Below are 12,286 nucleotides of genomic sequence, written 5' to 3'. Positions count from 1 at the left end.
TTAGGCAATAGGAACAAATATGGTAAAGTGGGAAAGAGGAGGTGTGTTTGGAATAGGCCAATCAGAATGAAGCTGTGGAGGGCTGAATAATGGCCCCCCCAAAATGACCACGTTTTAATCCCAGAAACCTGTGAATATGTTACCTTTCATGGCAAAGGGGATTTTGCAGATGTGATTAAGTTAAGGATCTTGAGATCAGGAGATTATCTTGGTGGGCCCAATGTAATCACAAGCTTCCTTATAAAAGGGAGGCAGGAGGGTCGTAGACACAGAAGGCAATGTGATGCTGGAAGAACAGAGAGAGAGAGAGAGAGAAGAGAGAAGAAAAAGAGAAAAAAGAGAGAAAAGAGAGAGAGAGGAAGATGCTACAATGCTGGCTTTGGAGATGAATGATGGGTTATGAGCCAAAGAAGGCAAGTGGCCTCTAGAAGTTAGAAAGGCAAAGAAGCAGAGTCTCCCTTAAAGCCTCCAGAAGGAACACAGTCTTGCCAACTCATTTTAGGACTTCTGACCTCCAGAACTGTAAGAGATGAAAAGTGTGTTAAGTCACTAAGTTTGTGTTAATTCGTTACAGCAGCAATGTGAAACTATTACAGAAGCTAAAGGTTAACTCCAGGAAATGCAGCAGACAATTCTGGAAAGATCAAGTTTTCAAGTAAATAAATATCTTTTATTCATAGTATAATGTTGAGCTAATCTTAGTCCCCACAGAAATCAGGAAGGGGCATACACTATAACATCATTAGGCATTTTCATTCATCAGAGAAGATTGTGGCATCATCTTCAGATGGAACTTAAAAACTGGAGAGGTTTTATTGACCACTCTGGTATGGTTTAGGCAATCCCACCAAACCAGGGCCAACACTAGACATTTCTGAGTTACACAGGTCACAAGCGACCTTTTGATAGATTTGCTTGTATTGCCCCATGATTGGAAAGGGTTTAAGAGTAAAGCCCAGGGGATGCTACCAGGGAATACATGTTAGCAAAACAGGTAGGGTCATTGGAGAAGGTCTTTGCCTAGAGTTTGGATCTAGAGCTTTACAAGTGGCTTTCCCATTAATATATTCAACAACAGAGTTATGGAAGAGGAGAACAGGGAAATTCAGAAGAAGAGAAAGGGAAGGTAAAAGTGGAATTACCAAATATTACTTTCCCATCACTGTTGTCTCCCTTTCACTATTGGAATCTTGCTGCTTTTGAAAAATCATAATTCTTGCAAATGATGAACACAAATATAATTTTCAGCTAATACTCCATGGCATCTATTTTGTTAGTGGTAAAAATAAAGGTACTACTACTATAGTATTGTTATGTCTATAAGTAATGCTTTTTACAATCACCAATCCTGCTAATTTAACTTCCTAAGTACATCTCTAATCTGTTTATTTCCTTACATAGCCTTCTACTACCTATGTTGTTGAGGGTACCAACAGGAAACATATGACACACTCAAATTGGAGGAGGGATTATTTACAAAGGAGTGAGCTCAGAGAAACCACGGAGTAGAAAATAGAGAAACCCTTGGTAGTAAGAGAAAAGTTATCACCCCTAGGGCTGAAGGGACCAGGGGAGGGAGCAGTTATCTAGAGAGAAAGAGTCAGGTACAGAAGGTAGATTGGAGAGGAGTATGAACGTCTGTTGAGGGACGCAGCCAGCCAGAGGAAACCCAAGAAAGAGTGAATTGGGAAAATATGTACCCTGACCTCATTCTCCTCCAAATTTCCAGCCTCCTACAGTGGTTCCCCATTGGCCAAATGCAACCAGTAGCCAGAGGACCCGGGATCTTGTTTCTGTAGTTCACACAGGTCAGCTTCCCAGGGCACAAGGCAGGATGGAGAAGGTGGAGAGTAAATTTGGAGGGGCAGATAGAGAACATTCAGCACACCGCCCTCTTACAGTTTATCATCATCTCTCTACTAAACTAAAGCCAAAGTCATTTCTCACCATCCACTGTGGCTCCCCTCCAATATGTTCTCCAAACTGCAGTGGAAGTGATCTTTTTCAATATGCAAGTCTGACTATGGCAAATCCCTGTTTAAAACACATCAATTGCTTCCCAAAGGCATCAAAATCCTTGCCATGCCCCCAACCTCATCTTGGATTGCTCTCCCTCTCGTTCCCTTTGTTCCTGTCACACAGGCCTTCTTTCACTTCCTAGAATAAGCCACAAGGCCTTTGCATCAAGCTATTTCTTTTTTCTTTTTTCTTTTTTTGAGGAAGATTAGTCCTGAGCTAACTACTGCCAATCCTCCTCTTTTCACTGAGGAAGACTGGCCCTGAGCTAACATCCATGCCCATCTTCCTCTACTTTATACGTGGGACGCCTACCACAGCATGGCTTTTCCCAAGCGGTGCCATGTTCGCACCCGGGATCCAAACCAGTGAACCCCGGGCTGCCGAGAAGCGGAACATGTGAACTTAACCGCTGCGCCACCAGGCTGGCCCCCAAGCTATTTCTTTTGTCTGGATTTCTCCACTCCCAACCAAACCCTGGGCCTAGTCCAGGACTCTGCTGGGGAAGCCTTATCTGACCTCCCCCAGCAGACCCCCAGTCTAGGTTAAGCTCCCACTTTACGTACAATGGTGTCTTCCCTGAGAGCACTTATCTTCATTTCCAATTCTATATTCCTTTCCTGTGATGCTTTGATGAAGCCCTCTTCCTCTGTTTTGTTCCCCCTGGTGCCTCCCATGCTGAGCACTGTGCCAGACACTTAGTAGGCACCAAAACAAAGAAAGAATGAATGATTGACTAATATTAACAAGTTACTTTAGAATTGAGTTTATTTCTTTGAATTCAAGCAGAAGCTAAAGTGGATATGGAAAAGAAAATTAACTTTAAAACCCAGTTATGTAGGAATTGGCTAAAGAAAGCCATTTATTCCTTGCCAAACTGTGTTCCATCCCTTCATTTCTGAGAGCGATGATGCCTTCCATCATTCTCCTGTAACCACTTTCTCCAGCACAGCCTCAGTGCCTGCTCTCCCAGAGGAGCCAATGCTTCCCACGAGTGCCTGGTAAGGTACAATAAAACTGCTTAACTGGAAGCCTCTCCCGCCTCCCTGCTCAACATTTGTCCTACCTCCCAGGTCATGAAGGATAAGGATTCATGACTCAGGAAATTTCAGCTTACAGACCAGCTGCAGTGTTTATTCCTCGTCAGTCAGAAGGCTGATGTTGAAGAGATCATAGTGGTATAATTATTCGTGTGTGTGTTGGTATGTAATGACTCTTAATGGTGGGTTTTATGACTTCAAATAACCCCAGGTTAAAAAAAAATGACACCCTATGTCTTAATATTCCCTGAATTCTAGACATTCAAGTTTAGTGGGTTTTTCCACAAGCCTACTACTAATTTAGTGGTCTTAACTGAACTATTCATAAGGAAATGGGCCTCTTTCAGTTCGGCCTGAAGCCTCAACTTACTATTCCAAGTAGTCTATGTGGTCCTTTATGTGATAAATCCACTCAAATGATAGTCCTTGTCTCCTTAAAACATTCATTCCAGACCATCATGGATTCTAGTGTTCTTTTTAACGTTTGTTATATTGCTTTCAGAGAAAAGTAATTGTAAGGAAAATAGCTCACAGGCTAAGGGGAGCGAGAGTTTGCCCAGGTTTTTCTTCTTATTGAAAAGCATCACTTTGGGTAGAGAAGCTACGTTATCAAAATACCCAGAATCCTTTTTGCAGCTGTTTTTATATTTTCAAGTTCATAGTTAGGAAGAATTTCTAGAGAATTTTAGGCCTTCTGGGAATGAAGCTATAATTTGCTTGTGCAACTGTGAGCTGTCTCCCGTCTCCATGTTACCTGGGTGTTTTTGAGCTCACGGCAGGGCTGCATTCCTTTGCTTGACCAAAGCTCTGTCCCCGTTTGTTCCCGCTTAAGCAGGTAGCTCTTCAGCCTACCCCCAAGTCCATTCTTGCCACCCACTGCCTGTATTTCTCCTTTGGCCTAGCACACAGTCCTCACAATAGTATTAGCCTTGGTCTGCTCAACGGTATCAGCCTGGAGTGCTTTCTTTAATGTTACACTAGCTTCGCTCTAAAGTTCCTCGGAAGCTTCAACAGGTCATAGTCTCCGCCCCCACTCCCCACCTTCTGTTCTTCCCACTGCCCCCCACCCCAACTCCCAGGATCTTCCGGCCAGGGCATCTGTCACCTTTTGTTCTCCTTTCCCTGGAAAAAGGGCTCTCTGGCTCACATCTGCTAGTTGCCTTACTTAGGCTAAGGCAATCTGTGATTTAAATGGAACTCTGGGGTGTTAACCAAGGGCGTTATCTTAGGAACTCATGCTGTAGCTGCCATTCTGCCCTGACAACGGGCTTTTAAGGTAGCTACTGTATTAAAACTTTCTAGGCTCTATCGCTTTTTGGGTTTAAGGTGTTATCTTCAGTGGAGAAGGAAAGACATAGAAAGTTTATGGAACAGAAATAAAGGAAACCAAACTGCTATCTTGATTCTACACTTAGATGCAGTTCTCATCTCGGGGGAGGGGAGAGGAACTGGTAAAATCACGAGAGACAGGGCTTTTGTCAGCACCCTTGACACCCACTGCTACCCACACTCCACTCTCAACTGGGTGCTCTGTGATTTCTCCAAATGCAGTGACCAAACCCAGCAAGACGTGGTTTGGTTCACTTGTTTGAAGACTTGGCTAGCTAAATCAGGTGACAGTTTAGAGCATGAACTTTAGGTTCAGGAAATGGGCTCAAATTCCATCTTCACCCATCACTAACTGTCACCTTGGGCAAGTGATTTGGCCTCTGTAAAATTGAGTTTATTCTATAAAATGACCACAATAAAAAGCTCTCTCATAGAGTTGTTAAAAAGATTAAAGGAGATAAATGTTTTAATTATACATTTAAATTTTTAAATTTGCAATTGTGATCAAATATATATATAATATACCATTATAATCATTATTAAGTGTATAGTGTTAAGTATATTCACATTGTTGTGCAATCAATCTCCAGATCTTTTTCATCTTGCAAAACTGAAACTCTATACCCATTAAACAATAACTCCCCATTTCCCCTTTCCCCCAGCCCCTGGCAACCACCATTGTACTTTCTGTTTCTATGAGTTGAACTACTCTTCATACCTTATATTTATGAAATGATACGGTATTTGCCTTTTTGTGACTAGCTTATTTCACTCAGTATTATGTCCTCAAGGTTGATCCATGATGTACCATGTGTCAGAATCTCCTTCTTTTTTAAGGTTGAATAACATTCCATTGTATGTATACGCCACATCTTGTTCATCCATTCATCCACGGATGGACATTTGGTTGCTTCTACGTTTTGGCTTTTGTGAATAGTGCTGCTGTAAACATGGGTGTACAAATATCTTTGAAACCCTGGTTTCAATTCTTTTAGATAAATACCCAGAAGTGGGACTGCTGGATCACATGGTAGTCCTATTTTTAATTTTTTGAGGAACTGCCATACTATTTTCCATACTGGCTGCACCAGTTCACATTCGTACCAACAGTGCACAAGGGTTCCAATTTCTCTACATCCACACCAACACTGGTTATTTTCTGTCTTTTCTTTTCCTGATAGTGGCCATCCCAATGAGTGTAACGTGATATCTCATTGTAGTTTTGATTTGCATTTCCCTAGTGATTAGTGAGGATGAGCACCTTTTCGTGGGCTTGTTTGCCACTTGTATATCTTCTTTGGAGATATGTCTAATGAAGTCCTTTGCCCATTTTTTAGTTGGGTTATTTGGTTTTTTGTTGTTGTTAAGTTGTAGAAGTTCTTCATATATTCTGGATATGAACCACTTATCAGACATACAATTTTCAAATATTTTCTCCCATTCCGTAGGCTGCCTTTGCACTCTGTTGATTGCATCCTTTGATGCATGGAAGTTTTAAATTTTGATGTTGTCTAATTTATCTATTTTCACTTATATTGCCTGTGTATTTGGTGTCATATCCAAGAAATCATTGCCAAATCCAATGTCATAAAGCTTCTCCTTTATGTTTTCTCCTAAGAGGCTTATAGTTTTAGGTCTTACACTTAGGTCTTTGATCCGTTTTGAGTTAATTTTTTATATGGTATAAGGTAAGGGTCCAGCTTCATTCTTTTGCATGCAGATATCCAGTTTCCCCAACACCATTTGCTGAAAAGATTATCCTTTCCCCATTGAATAGTCTTTGCGTCCCTGTGGAAATAATTATGTGTTTGTTGTTGTGATTATTTGATTCATGTCTGCCTCCCTCACTAACTTATAAGCTCCAAGAGGGCAAGAATCATGTTGATTTTGCTCACTTAACTTGAGTGAGTACCCTCAGTGCTTAGTATATAATAAAGGCTCCATAAAGTTTTATTGAATGAGCAAACAAATGCTTGAGAAAAACTTAGCACAGTGCCTGGCACTAAATAAAATTTCAATGAGCAGGAGCTATTATTATTGTTACTGTTGCTATTCAACCTATTGTATGTACCCTTCGCCTGAGGCACATTTTGCTTAATCTGAAAAAAGTGAAAATAAAACTTATTGCCTCCAAGAAACATGAGAAAGCCAATATCAGAATGCACGATGATTCAGGCTTTGGGATCTGGCAGACTTGGTTCAAACATTGGTCCATCTCCTTCTGGCCTTGTAATCCTTGGCACATTACTTAACCTCTTCCAAGTCTCAGTTTCCTCATCTGTAAAATGAGGGCAATAATATTTACTTCATATAGCTGTTATGTGGATTAAATGAAATATGTATAACGTCTTTGCATAGTGTCTGGCTTTTATAATAAGCCCTCAATAAATGGTCCTTCTGTTATTTCTTTACAGACCATTAGAATCTCTATCTTTTCCCCTTAGTTTGGTTTTGCTATTGTCCTTTAAAAGGTTACTTTCTTAACTATTGCCTCCATTTACAAGACAATTTAAAATAGATAACAAGGGTAAAAAGCTTAAATGGGAAATATTTGATTAGAATACTTAAGGCAAAATATCATTGAAGAGTTCCTCTCAGATCTGGGAATTACCAAAGACAGCCTGTGGAAAAGTTAAGAGTTATTTTTCCTCTTGACCAAAATGGAAACCATCTTATTAGTGCAGATCCTGACACTATAATACATGAGAATGAAGAATAAAGATTTTTCAGGAAAAGAATCTCCATTGAAAAACAAGTATCATTTATGGGAAAGTATGGTAAGAAGGAAATATCTCCTTGAGAGTTTTACAGGCTCATACTGCCAGAAAAGCCCCCTAGAGAGGATCTGCTCCATCTGTGCCCAGGGGAGGGTAAATGATTAAACCTACCAGTGTTGACAGGCTTGTATTTCATATTGGCGACTTATTCATCACTTGACCTTTTCTACAGCTCACTTAGCATATACTCCTTTCTATTGAAGTTTGGGTGACTTACATGACTCTTTGCAACTTAGCCAGAGCTGGGCTCAATATGTCACCCACTGGACATGTTGCAGCTGATTGTGCATTTTTACCAAGTAGTGTGACAGTTTAGTGGCAGCCTGGAAAGAAAGCACCAGGAAACCCAGAAAAGGAAATTAAGGAAAAGATACCAATTTAAGTCCCCACTTTACCTTTGAAATCTCTCATAGCTAAGACAGAAGGAAAAATTCCAAATGCTATGTAAGATTTTCATTTGTTTTTCTACACAAAAGATAGCTAGTAGAATTACTTTTAATTAGTAGAAGTAAATCCAATGCCCTTTTCTCTGTTTCTGCTCTCTTTAATACCTCTTCAGCTCTGATACTGTTGATCTCCCCTCCTCTGTGAAAATCATGTTTCTTCTGTTGTGCATTTTCTTCCCAAGAATCCAACCACTTTAACTGTTTCTGTTGGCTCCTCAATCTCTTCCTAATTATAAGTGATTCTCTAACACAGTTCAAGAAACATATAATCATTTATTTATTTATTTGATGAACATACGTGGAATACTGACCATGTTCCAGACACTTTCTAAGTTCAAGGGTTGAAAGAGAAAGGCTATAAACAAAACAAATAATTGAGATTTCCGGGAAGTGATAAGGGCTATGGAGCTATTCATTCATTCATTCATTCCTCATTCCACAAAATCCTTTGACTTCAAATATCTTGAATGCCTACTACACAGCAGGCACTGTTCTAGATGCAGAGAATTCTCTTCCATGGACCTGAATTGTGCCTCCCCATGGTGAGCAGGATGGGACAAGAAGCTGGAGGCAGGAGCCCAGTGGGTAAAGTGAGACAACATCTCAGTATGGGTTGATGGGGGAGTGGATTAGAGTGGAGAATGAAAGAAAAATTGACAGGATTTGATGACTAGCTGAACATGGAGAAAGAAGTAGAGTGCTAAGAAAAAGCCAACGCCAGTATTTGGGTGACTGGCAGAACAGGGAGCCTTCCATCATTCATTCTACCCTTCTCCTGCTGAAAGTGTCCTGATGTTCTTCTGGGGCCTTTTCCTACCCCTCCACTCTCATCAGGAGATTGATTCCCACATCCAGCTCAAGTGTGGGCCCTGATTGGTTAAATTATTCAGTGATTCTTATTCCATGGCTACAGTGATTTGTTCAGGAATGGTCATGTGCCTCAATACGAGACCAATGAGACAGAGTGAATCCTAGAACATGGGCAAGACCTACTGGATAAGATTCCTCTTCTCTTGTCCTGGATGCTGATATATAAAGAGGTGAAGTCTGGAACAGTGGCAGCTGTTTTGCTACTTCAAGGGGAGAACTTGGAACTCTGGGGGCCACCTTGTGAAACCTAAGAATGAAGCCAGTATCACAGAATGCCCAATGATGAGACGGGGAGAAAGTGCATCTTCAGTGACGTGATTTGAGTCCTGGATCAAGCCTCTTATGAAGCTGGCATACATCTCAACTTTTCAATTATGTGAGCCAAAGATTCTCTGTATTGTTTAAGATGGTTTGAGTTTCCTTTCACTTGCAACCAAAAGAATCCTGACTATTGCAAGCCCATTAGCACAGCACAGTGTTGAGTCCCAAGGAGGCCAATCACTACTTGTGGTCTTAAACTACTTGTGATCACACTACTTGTGATCCAATGAATGGATATCTTTTTATTAACTTTTGAGATACAACATGTTCAGTGTATACCAACACTATGTTGTGTCCAAAGGCAATCTTGTTTTCACTGTCAAACAAAAGTTCCCAGTCACTTGTTCACTGATAATAAAGAAAGAAGGGTAAAATGAATCTTTAGACAGAGGTTTACAGAAGCAAACACGTTTGTATTCAGATCCTCCTCTACTCCCTGAAGCGTTCTTTTGCGTTTCTTATGGGTTTCTCCACCCTAGTGATGAAGTCAGCCCTGGCCCCTTTTTTTTCAGTGAGCTTATGCGCAGCCAGTGTTGGGACAGTGGTTCTTAACTTTTAGGTGTACAAGACTCACTTGGGGAGCTTATAAAAATACAGATCCCTGCGACATGCTCCAGGAGATTCAGATTCAGTTAAGTCTTTGGTACTGCCCAGGAGTCAAGATTTTTAACATTTTTTCATAAGCTCCCAGGTGATATGGATGCAGTTGTCATTTTGAGAAACGTCACTATCTTACATTGGGTTCCCCTAAAGCAGATCCTGATAAGGGGTTTCATAAGCGAATGATTTGTTAAGGAAGTAGTCCCAGGAGAAACCTGTTAGGGAATGGGAGAAGTAGTAAAGGGAAGGGGAGGGAGTCAGGCAAAGTCCTGCGGAGGGTCGCTGCAGCCTGATCCCAGACGCGGGGGGTCCCCCCCCCACCCCGCCACCGTCCCCACCTCCCCTCCCACCCCCACCCCCCACCCCGCATGGGAGCTGGGCTTTCACATCCCTGCACTAATAGCCAGGTGCGGGAGACCTAAGCTCCCAGGCATTTTCATGTAGGCAAAATGATTGCAATCGCTTTCGAGAAGTCCTCTGAAGTTACAGGCCTGGGCTTTGGAAGCAAAAACTTGCTGAAGCTGGGGGAGGGGCAGACAGAAATGGTAAAAGGGATGGGGGGGGGATTCCAGCGGAGCACCTAATAGTGTCGGCTCAAAGCATTAAGGGGTTTCATATTTAGTACAGGAGGATCTGCATTTTAAAAGTAACTAAGGCAGAGGACAGTTTGCACCAAGCTCGAAGGGAAGAGTTACTTAAAAGTAGAATTCCGTTCATGCGTGGGTCTTTGGGGGGCTCAGTCTACACATAAGACTTTAGTGCCACTGAAATCCGCAGTCTTCTAACGAGTGAACTCTTTAAAATGGCGTTAGACACCTTCTGCTATCTGGCTCCTGCGTATTTCTCTAACCTCCTCTGGCCTCTCTCCTCCTACACGCTATGATCTAGCCATGACCTACTTCTCCAAAAGAGCACGTTCTTCTTCCAAAAGAGCATACGTATTCTTGGTCACCTCCAGGACTTCACAAATACTGTTCTCTCTGCCTAGGATCAACAGGTCCCCACTCCTTTCACCTGGTCAATTTCTATACTTTCTTCAGTCTTAGATTAAACATTTCCTCAGTTGGCCTTCCCTGACTCATAGGTCCCCTTGCTATTTGCTCCCCCTACTTCCCACACCCTACCGACCATCACTCTTCATTGTAATTACTTGCCTGATACTTGTTTTCTTCTAGAACAAAACTTGGAAAGAGCAGACACCACGTCTGCTTTATTTGTAGCTGTAGCCTTAGTGGCTAGCATAGACATTCATTGAATGAATATAAAATACAGTTGTCCCTGGTATCCGCGGGGCATTGGTTCCAGGACTCCCTTGGATGCCAAAATCCGCGGAAGCTCAAAGCCCTTAGTTGGCCCTCCGCGTCCACGGGTTCTTCATCTGCGGATTCAACCAACCGCGATCCTCGGAACACGCAGATACAGAGGGCCCACTGTAAATGACTTGCAACATGACATCGGAGTTTGTGTAGTACAGTAGCTTTTTCTGGAGAGACAGATGGTGTCTTTCATTTGAGCTTAGAGCACCCTGCTTATACTATGAGGCAATAACTTTATTCCAGTTTAGAACAGTGTCATTCTTAATTTTATCCATTAATTCAGTAATAGTTTACATTACTGAATATAATAGCTACAGAATGAGGCTGAACCTTGAATTGCCTAAATTAACACTGACCTCTGTGTTGTACTCATGCTAATATTTCTCTAGAGTGTGTCTTCCCCTTTTATGTCTGTGTCATGTTGAAATTATGTGGGAGCCCAACAACCTGAGACTGTCTAATGCAATTGTGAGAAAGTCCAATACCTCAAAATTATTGAAGATTTTCACTGACATCTGAGAATCAACTCTGTTTAGCACCAACTCCATCCTTGTGGGTTTTTAGATGTTTCTGAATTTTGAAAGGCCTATCAGTTACATACTCAAGGTATATCTACATTATGATGAAGATACAGAATTATTTCATTGATAATTTTCCTGGTATTGGAAATACTACTGTTTGGCTACCAAAGTGCATTCCCCACCTGCTTCTCCCTTGCGCACCTCCAAAGAGGAGGCAGGAAAAGTCAGATACTTACGTCCCTAGCTTCCCATGCAGGTAAGGATTGCCATGTGACTATTGTGGCCAGTAAGATGGGAAAAAGATATTTTCTTTCCCTAATAGGAGATAGAAGAGAGAGCAAAAGGGCCTTGCCTACCCTTGCTGCCTTCCTGATTCCTGCCTTTGAATGCAGCTTGATGTTGGAAATTGCAGCAGCCTGAGGATGAGAAGCTAACATGTCAAGGCTGGCAGAATGGAAAGAAAGAACCTAGGTCACTAATGACACTGTTGAGGAGCTGATCCAATGTTAGTAACCACCCACCTGCAGACTCCTTGCTCTATGAGAAAGATAAGCCCCCCCATTGTTTAAACTGCTGTTATTGAGTATTCACTTATTAGCATCTGAACAGAATCTAACTGATGCACCTAGTTACCTTAACATTTTCTTTATAGAAACAAAAACAGAACTAAATTTTTTTTTTTTTTAAAGATTGGCACCTGGGCTAACAACTGTTGCCAATCTTTTTTTTTTTTTCCTGCTTTACTTCCCTAACCCTCCCCCCCGCCCCGTACACAGTTGTATATCTTAGTTGCAGGTCCTTCTAGTTGTGGGATATGGGACGCCGCCTCAACGTGGCCTGATGAGCGGTGCCATGTCCGCACCCAGGATCCGAACCCTGGGCCGCCGCAGCGGAGCGCGCGAACTTAACCACTCGGCCACGGAGCCGGCCCCAGACTAAATTATTGACACCTGATCATTTATACCGGCACTTATTTGGAAGAATACTGGATTTTTGGAAGAAACCCAGAGAAGAATTAACTTCATTTCAAAGGCTTGGACATTTTAATTG

Source organism: Equus caballus, chromosome X (assembly GCF_041296265.1).
Source record: "Equus caballus isolate H_3958 breed thoroughbred chromosome X, TB-T2T, whole genome shotgun sequence".
Lineage (NCBI taxonomy): Eukaryota > Metazoa > Chordata > Mammalia > Perissodactyla > Equidae > Equus > Equus caballus.
This window is presented reverse-complemented; position numbering follows the sequence as displayed.